A 14,705-nucleotide genomic window follows, 5' to 3' on the forward strand; every position below is an offset into this window, starting at 1 on the left:
GTATAACGCTCTTATCCTATATTTTGGAACATAGTATACGCTAAAAGTGGATTGCGTGTTAAGATGGACAAACATAAAACCCTCCTGGGCTAGGGTTGTACATTGAAGTTGTAAAGGAATAAGAGGACAATAATAGGGAATAGAATTTAGCAAAGGATGGAAATGCTTCCAAAAGCTTTAAATTAAAATAAAAAAGACTTAAAGTACTGTTCATACACTAGAACAGATTCAAATAAAAACATTTTAAACATAAACTTTCCACCAAAACACAACTGCAGGCTAAAGGTAATCCACAAACTATGAACTTTCAGCCATCAATATATGTGATTCAACTATAAGGATGACAGTAATGAGAAAAAGAAATTTCCAACTCAAGAAAATTGTGGATTCCAAGAAAAAAATATTAAACAATAGAATGGCTCACATGGAATGAACAGAGCAGCCAATCATATGGGCAGAGCATGAACTAAGTGTAAATCACTGGGGGGTCACATAAAATCTCATGAACCTGGTGTGTGGGGAAAAAAAAGCAAAATAAAGTGGGATAGTTAAGACTTCAAGCATTATCCATACTTGAAGCTCTATATGTTGCCACCTATCTTCTCAAACCACATAAAGGCCATCATTTCATTCCAATAATAGAAGCACAACTAGCACTCATCAGGCTGTGCTAAACAATCAGCATTTTACTCATTGACTTTTTTTAATGCACTCTCTCATTTAATTCTTCAAATAATACCTTGGGGTAGGCCTCATTACCACCTTCTTTATGTAGATGAAGAAATTCTTGTTCAGGTAGTTAGGTTAGGACCAGTGATTCCTAGGTTATACATGTAGAAATGACACGCACCTCTTCCCACAGCCCAAGCTCCATACATACTGCTATGCCCTCCAGTCCCTCAGCATCACCTCTGTGGTTTACACATTCTTCTACTGCCCCAGTTATCTCACCACATCTACTATGCATGTATCTTTCAGTTAATTCACTGTGAAATCGCAAACACTGAGTTTGAAATAATAGTGAAAATGAATAATTCTAAATTGAGTTAAATTCAGTTTTATTTAAATGTAATTTAGTCAATCAAATTTGGTAACAATTCTGTCTGGAGTCAAAGCTTTGCCTGCCAATGAATAATTCTGTAAACATGAATAAAATACTTAACCTCTGGTGCCTCACAATCTAAATGAAAGTAACAACTACTCAATTTTATAAATTTTCTGAGAGGAATCAAGGAATATAGATGTAAAAGTATCTAGCTGTGGGCACATTGGCAATGTAGAAGTCTATGAATTTATTAGACTAGGAAAAGTTGAACTGGCTGATTTATTAATTCCAGAATTATCATGTTGGATAATTCACAAATTTTTCCAAATCTCCGTTTGTAAATATATAAAAATTAAAAACTGGAGACTGACCTGTGTGGATCCTTCAGTCAACAGTCTAGGGCTCTATTGATAATTAATCCACTAAATCTTGTTGTTAAGTTCATGCTTTCATTATGGAAAATCATGAAACACATATTATTGCTATAATGAAATAGTACATAATGTACATAAACATTTTATTTTCACTGCTATCTCTACTGCCTTTAATGTTCTGTTCCTTTATTTCTCATTCATATAGGGTGTCTCCTGATTCCAAATAACACTGATGTAGAACAGTACAGAGGTTTCACAGTTCATCTTCCTAGGACTAAGCAATGTCCCAGAACTGCAGGTCCCCTTCTTTATCATGTTTGTTCTCATCTATCTCATCAATGTAGTTGGAAACTTGGGGATGATCATTTCAATTCTCTGGTACTCTCGACTACACAATCCAATGTACTTCTTCTTCAGTAATCTGTCTCTGGTAGACTTTTTTTACTTTTCAGTTGTCACTCCAAAGGTCATGATTGGGCTCTTTAGAGAAGACAAAATCATTTCCTATACTGTGTGGGCTACTCAGACATTCTTTTCTGATTCCTTTGCCAGTGTGGTAAATTTACTGTTGGCCTTAATGGCCTCTGACCACTATGCAGCAGTGTGCAAACCCCTGCATTACACCACCACCAAGATGACAAGTGTGTGCACATGCCTGGCCATACATTGATACGTCGGTGGTTTCCTGAATGCCTGCATTCACACTGGGGAAACATTCAGTCTCTTTCTCTATGTCCAATGAAGTCCATCACTTTTTCTGTGAGGTTCCAGCAGTCATGGCTCTGTCTTGCTCTGATAGGCATGTGAATGGAGTGGTTCTTGTTTATGAACCAGCTTCAATATCCTCTTTGCCCTTCTAGTTATCTTGATATCCTACTTATTGATATTTATCACCATCCTAAAGATGCACTCAACTGCAGGATACCAGAAGGCTTTGGCCACTTGTGCCTCCCACCTCGCTGTGGTTGCCATCTTCTATGGGACTATTATCTTCATGCATATACAGCCCAGCTCCAGTCATTCCATTGACACAGACAAAATTGCAGCTGTGTTTTATACTATTGTCTTCCCCATGGTGAACCATGTGGTCTAAAGACTGAAGAACAAGGTGAAGAGTACATTCAAGAAAATTGTTGACAATGTAAAATTGTCTCTAGGATTGTGAGTTTAACATTTCAGGATGCAGAATACCTAGTTTCATTCCTTTCTGAAATTCTCCAGGCACCTCATGACATTTTAAGGCCCACACTCCAGTTAATTTCTAGAAATTATATCCTTACCTCTTCAAAAGTCTGTTGTCTAGAAAAGGGAAATATAATGATTAGAAATGTAATACCTGAATAAAAATGGCGTAAGGAAATCATAAAGTGGTGTAATTCAAAAAATGCATTAGGAAGACTTAATTTATTCACTCTTTATGTGCATTTTCTCTATCATATGACACAAGTAACATACATGTAAAAACTGGTGACAAACAAGCCCATGAACAGAAACGCATACATGTGACTCCTATGAGCACATGCACATGGGAGTGAAAAATTAGCCAGAGGTAAAGGGAATGTGGCTAGGGTTTTAAGAAAAATAATTTAGTTAATTGGGGTATTCAAATATAAATTTTTGACTACTGTTACTTTTTTCTTAAGTTGAATATTCTAAGCATTATTGTTTGAGAAAAAAAGTGCTATGGCTTTAAATGAAACTATTGGCTCATATTGTTAGCATATTTTATTGAGAGATACATAGCTAAAGCACTTTAAATGATTAATATTTCTATCTTTAAATCATTTTGTAGAACATACATTTTTATATTACATTTTCTTTATATAAAAGACAAAAAGTTGTATTTTTTCTTTTTTTTTAACTTTTATTTAAGATTCAGGGAGTACATGTGCAAGTTTCTTAAATGGGTATATTTTGTGATGTTGAGGTTTGGAGTACAGAAGATCCTGTCACTCAGATACTGAGCATAGTACCCAATAGTTAGTTTGTCAGCCCTTGTGTCCCTTCCTCTAGTAGTCTTCAGTGTCTATTGTTGTCATCTTTATGTCCATGAGTACCCATCGTTCAGCTCCCACTTGTAAGTGAGAATGTGTGCTATTTGGTTGTATATTCCTGAATTAATGTGCTTAAGATAGTGGCCTCCAGCTGCATCCATGTTGCTGCAAAGGGTACAATTTCACTATTTGTTATGGCTGTGTAGTATTTTATGGTGTTTATGTACCACATTTTCTTCATCCAGTCACCATTGATGGGCACCTTGGTTGATTCCATCTCTTTGTTATTGTGAATAGTGCTGTAATGAACATATGAGTATATGTGTCTTATTGGTAGAACAATTTGCTTTCTTTTGGATATATACCCAGTAATGGGACTGCTGGGTTGAATGATAGCTCTGTTTTAAGTTGTTTGAAAAATTTCCAAACTGCTTTCCATGGTGGCTGCACTAGTTTACATTCTCACCAACAATGTATAAGTGTCGCCTTTGCTCCACAACCTCACCAACATCTGTTCTTTTTTGATTTCTTATTAATAGCCATTCTGCCTGATGTGAGAAAGTATCTCATTGTGGTTTTGATCTGCATTTCTCTGATGATTAGTGATGTTAAGCATTTTTTCATATTTGTTGGTAGTTTGTATGTCTTCTTTTGAAAAGTGTCTTTTCCTCATTTTTAAATGGGATTATTTATGTTTTACTTGTTTAATTGTTTGAGTTGCTTATACATTCTGGATATTCAACCTCTGTCAGATGCATAAGTAGCAAATATTTCCCTCTATTCTGTAGATTATCTGTTTACTCTATTGATAGTTTCTTTTGCTCTGTAAAATCTCTTTAGTTTGATAGTCTCTTTTGCTGTACAAAGGTTCCTTGGTTTAATTAGGTCTCACTTGCCAAATTTTGGTTTTGTTGCAATTGTTTTTGAGGCCTTATTCATAAATTCTTTTCCAAGGCCAATGCCCAGAATGATGTTTTCTTCCAGGATTCTTATAGTTTGAGGTCTTACATTTAAGTCTTTAATCCATTTTTAGTTAAATTTTGCATACAGTAAAATTAGGGGTCCAATTTCATTCTTCCAGTTTCATTCTTCTGCATATGGCTAGCCAGGTATCCCAGCACCATTTATTGAATATGGAGTCCTTTCTTCATTGCTTATTTTTGTTGATTTTGTTGAAGATAAGATGGCTGTAGGTGAGTAGCTTTCTTTCTGGATTTCCTATTGTGTTCCACTGGACTATGTGTCTGTTTCTGTACCATGCTGTTTTGGTTATTGTAGCCTTATAGTATAGTTTAAAGTTGGGAAATATGATATCTCTGGCTTTGTTGTTTTTGTTTTGGATTGCTTTCACTATTCAAGCTCTTTTTTGGCTTCAATGAATTTAAGAATAGTTTTTTCTAGTTCTGTGAAAAATGATGTTGGTAGTTTGATAGGAATAGCATTGAATCTGCAGATTGCTTTGGGCAATATGGCCATTTTGACAATATTGATTCTTGTAATCCATGAGCATGGATTTTTTTTTCCACTTGTTTCCCTGATGAACATGGACACAAAAATCCTCAACAAAATACTATCAAACTGAATCCAACAGTTCATCAAAAAACCAATTCACCATAATCAAGTAGGCTTTACTCCTGGAATGCAAGGTTGTTTCAATATATGCAAGTCAATAAATGTGATTCACCACAAAAGCAGAATTAAAAACAGAAACCATATGATTAATTTAATAGATAGCAAAAAAGATTTTTATAAAATCCAACATCCCTTCATGATAAAAATTCTGAACAAACTAGGCATTGAATGAATATACCTGAAAATAATGAAAGCCATCTATGACATACCCAGAGTCAACATTATACTGAACAAGCAAAAACATGAAGCATTCCCCTTGATAACTAGAACAAGGAAAAGATGCCCACTGTTACCACTCTTACTCAACATAGTATTGGAAGTTCTAGCCAGAGCAATCAGGCAAGAGAAAGAAATAAAAGACATCCAAATAGAACAAGAAGTCAGTAAACTGTCTTTTTTCCAAGTTGATATGATTCTATAGCTATGAAACTCTAAAGATTCCACCAAAAGGTCCTGCAACTGATTAATGACTTCAGTAAAGTTTCTGGATAGAAAAATCAATCTACAAAAATCAGTAGTATTTCTATACACTAATAATGTTCAAGCTGAGAGCCAAATCAAGAATACATCCCATTTACAATAACAAAAACAAAAGATACCTAGTAATATATCTAACCAAGGAAGTGAAAGATCTCTACAGGGAGAACTACAAAGCACTGCTCAAAGAAATCATAGATGATATGTTACACTTTTCAAAAGGATAAAATAGCCAGAGGATAATAAAAATTAAGGGAAAATATAGGCATTTTAAATTTTCCATACATGACTACCAACATTCACTCTATTTATGGCCTGAGATAATAATTTTCTACATATTTTCTGTCTGCAAGGGCTTTGAAATAGTTAATGTTACTCATTAATTTTTAATCTAGTTGAGATACATCATCTCTTGTCACTTCTCCAGTGTTTTGTCTCTATCCGTTCACATTACTCTCCTTGATATTTCTTCACATCTCCAAACATGCTCCTGCCTCAGGACATTTGCACTTGCTGTTCCCTCTGTATCGAAATTTTTCTTCCTCCACTCAGGCCTTTGCTCAAATAAATGTTAACAAATCATGGAAGCCTTCCCTTTATGTAAGTCCCTCTCCCCTCACCATGTGTACTATCCTGTCACCCTGCATTATTCTTCATAGTCCTTAACACTCCCTACTATATGTTTATTTGATCACTTTTCATTTATCATCCCCAATTAGAACTTAAACTTCTTATGAGCAGTGGCTTTTGTTTTGTTTGCATGATCCTGCTCAGTACCTAAATAGATATCTGTTTCATTGTAGATTCTCTCTAATTATTTGTTAAGTGAATGATTAAAATAATTAAGCTGAGCCCAATTGTATCAATATATTGAATATTTGAGCCATAATATAAACTTTCTTCAGAGGCATGTAGCATATTTCAACAAGTACAGCTTATTTTCTGCTTTGCTGAAATTTTTAAATCTACATTCTCAGTGCTTGCATGCCCCACTTTTGGACCCAATGATTTCCTGGGAATCTCATCACTAAATGAATCATCTCATAATTTTTAGTTTGAAATAATATGTCATTAAGTGGCAAGTCACACATCAAATAAATGTTATTTAGTAAATGACAAAAAGAAATTCAATCTGATTATATAAAAGTATAATGTATGATTATATTTGCAAAATTACTTTATACATGCACATCACACAATTAACTGAAATGTTTTTAAAAGTACAGATAAAATATAAACATGAAAATTTCTATCAGTGAAAAAGATAACATAAATTCAGTATGCTAATATAATGCACGATTTTTTATGCTTTTCCTTTTGATCCTCAGGGAGCTCTATACTATATAAAAACTACTCCCAGGAGTGTGCACCTGTATCTTCTTTTTTGTCTCTGTAAAATTAGATGCTTGAACATCTCAGTGTTTGTAAGATTGCACTTGTATGTGCTAAGATGCTGGTGTTTGTGGGGCAGTGTAGTACGACACAGATATTTATTTCTGTCTTATGGAAGAGGCAATAAATGGATTGTCCCTTAGACCATCCTGTGTGAACATATCACTGCCAACAATTAATTTGGTCTAGTGAAACTGCTTTTGAACTTCTGAAGTTCAGAGCTGTGAAATAAATATGTTATTTTAAGTTTCTAAATTTGTGATAATTCGTCACAGCCATCATGAGAATTGAATATAAACCCTCCTCTGTTTTCCCCTACGTTATAATCTCATATTACGGTATTTGTCAAAACTAAGAAACCAAGATTACTACAATGTTATATTTTAAATTTCAGGCTTTATTCAGATTTCATTAGTTTTCCACTAATACGCTTTTGCTCTTCTTACATTTACTTGTTATGTCTCTTTAATCTCTAATTCTCTGTGACAAGTTCTCGTTCTTTCTCTGTTTTTGATAATCATGACAATTTTAAGGATTTCTAGCCAGGAATTTCACAAAATGTTTACCATTTGAAATTTTCTGAAGATTTTTTTTTAATGATTTGCCTGGGGGTAATGGGTTTTGGGGAGAAATACCGCTGAGATAAAATGGTATTCTCATGCCATCACATCAAGAGTATATTCTATCAATGAGTTAATCACTAATGTTAACATGATCATACATGCTAGAAAAAATTTACTTTCTCTGTTGTAGATTAGTTTTCAAAACTTTTCTATACTATATTCTTTAGAAAGAAGTCACTAAGTCCAGCTCACACTCCAGGTGTTGTGAAACTAAGCTGCATCTAGTTCTTTTGTAGCAAAATTTATCTCTTCCATTCATTTGTTTATTGGCTCAATCAACAACACACTGCAGGGTGTGTCTGCAGCTCTTGGAGTTTAACTTCTTCTAGGCCCTCTTAGAGATACAGCTAGTATATATAGAATAAATACATATTAATATATGCACACAACTACACTTATTTTTATATCTAGAAAGTATATGTGTGTTTATATCTATATCCTATTGCTATTAAGCTAAACATGGCTTCCTATCAATATTTCTGACTCCAATCCAGTTCATTTAATCTTCCCCCTTTCTTATCTATGACTTCCCTTTCTGACAGTTAGAAACTTAGCTCTCCACAACCCCTATTTATAGACTTATTTTTTGACTCCAATACACAAGTAAGGCAGTTCCATAATTGTTCATCATAATGAGAAGCAACTTTAGCAACAACAGAACCATATTTATGTATAATTCCTTTTACTTTTAGACAAAGTTTTCGGTCAACACACTGTTTTCCAATGTTACTTAGATCAACGTTTTTTTTTCTAATCTACCTTCGATGAAATTATGTCATACAATTTATGTAATACAATTATGTAATACAATTGAAATTATGTAATACAATTTAATTACTTCATCATCATCTGCTTAAAGGTTAAGCAATTATTATTCTCAATAAAGATTTTTACAAACACCTTTAAAAAGGTTTATGGGAACATACAGTTTCAGTTTACACTTTACATTTAGTTCCTTTTTGGCATATGGACAAACAATTGTGGCACAGTTTGTTGAGAAAATATATTTTGTCTTTGTTCATTTGTGCTGGCTGCTATAATCAAATAGCACAGACTGGATAATTAATTATAATGAACAGAAATTTATTGGTTCACTGTTCTAGAGGCTAGGAACTCCAAGATCCAAGGGGCTGGCATTTGACGAGGGGTTTCTTGCTGCATCATTTCATGATGGGAAAGCAAAGAGAGAGCAAGAGAGAGCAAGAGGGGGGAAGCTTACCCCTGCAATAATGAACCCATTCCAGTGATAATAACATTAGTCTATTGATAGGGTACAGCCTTCATGACTTAAATATCTCTGAAAGATACCAACTTCCAATACCATCACAATGGCAATTAAATTTCAACCTGGGTTCTGGAGGAACAAATGCTCAAAACACAGCATATTTTCTCCATTGGCCTGTCTTTCCATCTTTCATAAAATTTATTATCTACCTATGGATCAATTTCTGTATCCTGTAATCAATTCCATTGATTTATGTGTCTATCTTTTGCTCAATACCATATGGTATTGACTTCTATTATAAAGGTAAGACATGAGACCAAGTCATGTACATGCTGCAGCTTTGCTCTTTTATAATTATTTTGTCTATTCAGCTAGGTTTGCTGTTATGCAAAAAGTTATAACCAGTTTGTCAGTATTTACCCAAAAAAAAGCTCACTTGAGTTTCAGATGAGATCATATAAAGTCTGGAAAATAGTCATCTTGAAGTGTGTTAATCCATGAATATAATATATCTTTATGCTCATTTAGATGTTTTATTTTTAACTGGTGTTTTGTACTTTTTGCAATTTTTAAGACAAATATCTTAAATATGTTCATAGAGCTAAAGGAAGTCTTGAACAAAGAACTAAATGAAACCAAGAAAACAATGTGTCAAAAAGTTTCTAAAAATTAATAAAGGGAGAGTAATTATAAAATATTACCATAATAGAAATTGTGGAACAGTAACCAATAAGAGATTAAGTATACCATGAAAAGTAATGGCTCAGATTGCCTGATTTAAAAATATTAATATTAATATCTTTTATGCTATCAAACTACTGTCATTTTTATTGACACATGAGAGTAGGAGCATAGCTTATGAGGAGGGGTAGAAGGTATCTCATTTTGTGAATTAAGAAGATATGGCCATGGCAAATCTATACCCACCTCTTTATGAACAGAGCTAGGATTATAATTGATCTTGTGTTTTGTGGTACAATTTTATCCACATGCCTGCATATCTGAATTTCTAGATAAAAAAGAGTCATTTCTTGCTGCTTTATACCTAGAAGTGTATATAAGAGAGTGGGGAGTGCATTGGCTTCTTGGTATTTTAGTGGAATACAGAAATTAATTATTTTTCAAAAATAACCTTAATTAGATGAACATTTTATATGTTTTATCGCAGTGTGGCAACTCACAGAAGAAAGAAAATTGATGTAGGGTGCTCTGGCACATTCTGAACATTTTCATGGTGATTTCATAACACATTATAGAGATATTAATTATATCACTTATTATTATTTGGGTGCTTATTTACAGAGCTTATTGGCTCTATCCCCATAATAAGTAATCATGTTATTCACTTTTTAATAACAGTGATTAATACAGAAACTGTTATAAAGTCAGAATTCAGTTCTCATTAAGTGAATTAGGTCAAAGAGATTCAAGCTATGCCTTCTGTGTTAGAGCTGGGAAAACTTTATATTTTAATTCTGAGCACATGGTAGAACATATTTATTATAAAGTGATCACAAGTTCTAAAGCTTTGCATATGTGCAAAGCTATCTAGGAGGAGAATGAGTAGTCTGAAGCAAACATTACACTAAGTATTCTATATAATCTATTTGATTTTATTCATCTATTATAAATGGAGAAAAATATTATTTTTTCAATTGTACAGATGAGGAAAGTAATACACAGAAAAGTTAATTAATGTGACACAGAATTTTGGAAAGATGGTTAAGATTGTGCACTTTAGATGGATTCTAATCTCATTTAAGAGTTGGAAACAAATGGAACAAAAATAGCAATGTGAAATATGAAAAGAAAACCAATAAGATAACACAAAAAATATGCATTCACAACAATTTTATACAATTTTTGATTGAGGGGATAAATATTAAACTAGACAAAGTTAAATTGAGAAATATAGAAGAATTTTAAAATAATCAAAATACAGTTCAGAGAGCAAAGAGATAGAAAATACAAAAAAGAATTTAAGTCAGGATGTAGAGATGCCAGCAAGATGGCAGAGTAGAAAGGCCCAACTTTGTCTTCCACAGAAACACCAATTTAGCAATGATGTGTGTATCAAAATAACTTTATGGGAAGTGCAGAATCTAGTTAAATAGTCGCAGTACCCCAAGACAAGTACAAAACCAAGAACAGTCACACTGAAACGTGTAAAAAGAGCAATTTCACTTTACCGTATCAGCTCTTTTCTCAAGTCGTCACAGCTCAGCACCAACTGAGAGATTGCCTCAGTCTAAAATTTTCTCTTGGAGGGAGAAGAAAGTGGGGCATATATTCAATCTTCTAGTCTTTCAGCATGCTGCCAAAGCCAGTTTGTAAAGACTGGGAAAGGGGGCTTTTTATTCAAACGCAGACACCAAGGCAAAGCTACAAGAAACACAAAGAATCAGGAAACCATGACACGATCAAAGGAAAGAAATACATGTCCAGTCATGAAATGTCATATAAGGCTATTCTTTGTTGCCTCAGTGGCTCTAAAGTAGCTGCATTCTCTCTGATTGTTTTAAACTTTTACCTAGTCATTGTCCACTACCAAGCACTCACCTCTCGACATATGTGACCAGGCAATAAGTCATATGATGACCTTTCCATTTTATGCCTTCCTTTCCCTGTTTTGACCTAGTTACATTTAAATTAACCAACAAAAATATTTCCTTCATGCTATGGCTGCACCACCTATGACTACCCGCAGTAAAAATGCTCACCCATGAGTCATCTCCTCTGTCTGTTTTCCTCACAACCAAGCTCATCCCACAGCTTTTGGTGAATAATGCGACCCTCTGATAATACTGTGCCTCTTCTTTAAGACCTGTGAGTATAATAAAATTTTAAGTTTTTATGTCTCTCTGAGTGCTTTTGATCTGTGTAGAAGTGATCCTTGAAGGACCCCAACAAGGGTGCTTAGCCCTGTTCACACAATACTGACCCTAATGTAATGGAGATCTATATCTTTCTTGTCAAAGAATTAAAAATAATGATCTTAGAGGAGCTAAGTGAATTATAAGAGAACATAGATGATAAAAGAAAATCAGTGAAATGATACAGAAACAAAATAAGAATATAACAAAAAGTAATGATAAAAAGAAATTCTGAACCTGAAGAAAAAAAAATAACTGAACTGAAAAACTTATTAGAGGGGTTAAACAGAAGACTTCATCAAGCAGAAGAAAGAATCAGTAAACCTATAGACAACTCACTTGAAATTATACAGTCAGAGAAAAAAACAAGAAGTAAAAAAGTGAAGGAAGCCTAAGGGACTTAGGATGCAAAATCAATTGAAACGATATACATGTTATAGGAGTTTGAAGGAGTCAACAGATAGAGAAAAGAGCAAAAGACTTATTTAAATATATTATGACCCCGAATTCCCAAATCTGGGGAAGAAAATGAATATCCACATTTATGAAGCCCAAAGGACCACAAATAGGATTATCCAAAGACACATTATAATCAAATTGTCAAAAGCCAAGGACAAAGAGAGAATTTTGAAAGCAGCAAGACAGAAGTAATTAGTGAAGTATAAGTGAGCCTCCATTAGACTACCAATGGATTTTTCAAAAGAAATGTTGCAGGTCAGAGGAAGGAGATAACATCTCCAAAGTGCTAAAAGAAATAGAAACTACCAATTAAGAATATGATACTTGAAAAACTGTCTTTCAAAAATGAAGAAAAGCTAAAGACCTTTCCAGAATGCAAAAGCTGAGAGAGCTCATCATCACAAGCCCAGCCTTACAAGAAATGCTAAGGGAGGTACTTCAAATTAAAATGAAAAGACATGGCGGGGCGTGGTGGCTCACCCCTGTAATCCCAGTGATTTGGGAGGCCAAGGCAGGTGGATCATCTAGGTCGGGAATTCAACACCAGCCTGGCCAACATGGTGAAACCCTGTCTGTACTAAAAATACAAAAAAATTAGCTGGGTGTGGTGGGAGGCAACTGTAATCCCAGCTACTCAGGAGGCTGAGGCAGGAGAATCGCTTGAACCTGGGAAGCGGAGGTTGCAGGGAGCTGAGATCATGCCATTGCACTCCAGCCTGGGTGTGAGAGAGGGAGACTGCATCTCAAAGGAAAAAAAAAAAAGAAAAGAAAAGAAAGATACTAAAAGCAACATGAAAGCATATGAAAGTATAAAATAAAGGTAAGTCCATAGATAAATACAGAATACTGTAATACTGTAGTGGCAGTGTGTTAATCAATTTTAATTCTAGTATAAAAGTTAAAACACAAAAGTATTAAGAATAACTAGAATTAAAGAATATTAATATGTTAATGGATACACAATATATGAATTGTGACATCAAATATGGAGGGTAGACAAAAATAAAAATCTAGAGTTCTATGTGATGGAAGCTATTATCAGTTTAAAACAGACTGTTATATGATGTTGTATGTAAGCCTCATAATAACCAAAGAAAGACAACAGTGGAATATAAACAAAAGATAGAAAATCAGAAATTGAAGCATACTGCTATAGAAAATCATCTAATCCCAAAGGAAAATAGCAAGAGAGAAGAAAGAAAGGATTTACAAAACAACCAAAAAAATTATTAAAGTGTCAGTAAAAGTTCTTACCTATTAATTACCTTGAATGTAAATGGACTAAATTCTCCAGTCAAAAGACATAGAGTACCTGGAAGGATTTTTTAAGAGATACTGTTAAATTCTGCTGACAAGAGACTCAAGAGAATCACTTTGCCTTTAAGGACACACATAGATTGAAAGTAAAGAGATGGAAAAAGATTTTCTACAGAAATGGAAACGAAAAGAAAGCAGGAATAGCTATATATGTATATATATATATATACACACAAACATATATATATACACACACATATATATGTGTATATATATCATATAAAATAAATTTTAAGTTAAAAAACTATAAAAAGAGACAAAAATGTCATTATATAATGACAAAAAGTCCATCAAGAGGATAAAACATATGTAAATATACATATACAAACACCCTACATTGGAGTACCTAAATATATAAAGCAAATATTAATAGATATGAAGAAAGAGATAGTCTACAGTGGGGGGCTTCATTACCCCTCTTTCAACAATAAACAAATCATTCAGACAAAAAATCAGTAAAGCAAAACATTGGACTTGAACTACATTTTCAACCAAATGGAGCTAACAAATACAAACAACCTTTCATCCAACAGTAGCAGAATACACATTATTCTCAAGCACATACAGAACATTCTCCAGGAGTAGATCATATCTTAGGTTATAAAAAAGTATTAATAAATGTAAGAATGTTGAAATTATAGCGGGTTCTTTCCATCCACAATGGTATGAAACTAGAAATCAGGGGAGGAGCCAAGATGGCCAAATAGTAACAGCTCCGGTCTACAACTCCCAGCGTGAGCAACGCAGAAGACGGGTGATTTCTGCATTTCCATCTGAGGCACTGTGTTCATCTCACTAGGGAGTGCCAGACAGTGGGCGCAGGTCAGTGGGTGCACGCGAGCCGAAGAAGGGCAAGGCATTGCCTCACTTGGGAAGTGCAAGTGGTCAGGGAGTTCCCTTTCCTGGTCAAAGAAAGGGGTGACAGAAGGCACCTGGAAAATCGGGTCACACCCATCCGAATACTGCACTTTTCCGATGGGCTTAAAAAATGGTGCACCAGGAGATTATATCCCGCACCTGGCTCAGAGGGTCCTATGCCCACGGAGTCTCGCTGATTGCTAGCACAGCAGTCTGAGATCAAACGGCAAGGTGGCAGCGAGGCTGGGGGAGGGGCGCCCCCATTGCCCAGGCTTGCTTAGGTAAACAAAGCAGCCTGGAAGCTCGAACAGGGTGGAGCCCACCACAGCTCAAGGAGGCCTGCCTGGCTCTGTAGGCTCCACCTCTGGGGGCAATGCACAGACAAACTAAAAGACAGCAGTAAACTCTGCAGACTTAAATGTCCCTGTCTGACAGC

The 14,705-nt window shown here is 34.6% G+C and overlaps 1 pseudogene; it reads left to right on the plus strand.

Moving 5' to 3' along the window:
- The first annotated feature begins 1,777 nt into the window (after positions 1 to 1,777).
- On the plus strand, positions 1,778 to 2,512 carry LOC100450513 (olfactory receptor 5B3-like; annotated as a pseudogene).
- Positions 2,513 to 14,705: the final 12,193 nt, after the last annotated feature.

Source organism: Pongo abelii, chromosome 9 (assembly GCF_028885655.2).
Source record: "Pongo abelii isolate AG06213 chromosome 9, NHGRI_mPonAbe1-v2.0_pri, whole genome shotgun sequence".
Classification (NCBI taxonomy): Eukaryota; Metazoa; Chordata; class Mammalia; order Primates; family Hominidae; genus Pongo; species Pongo abelii.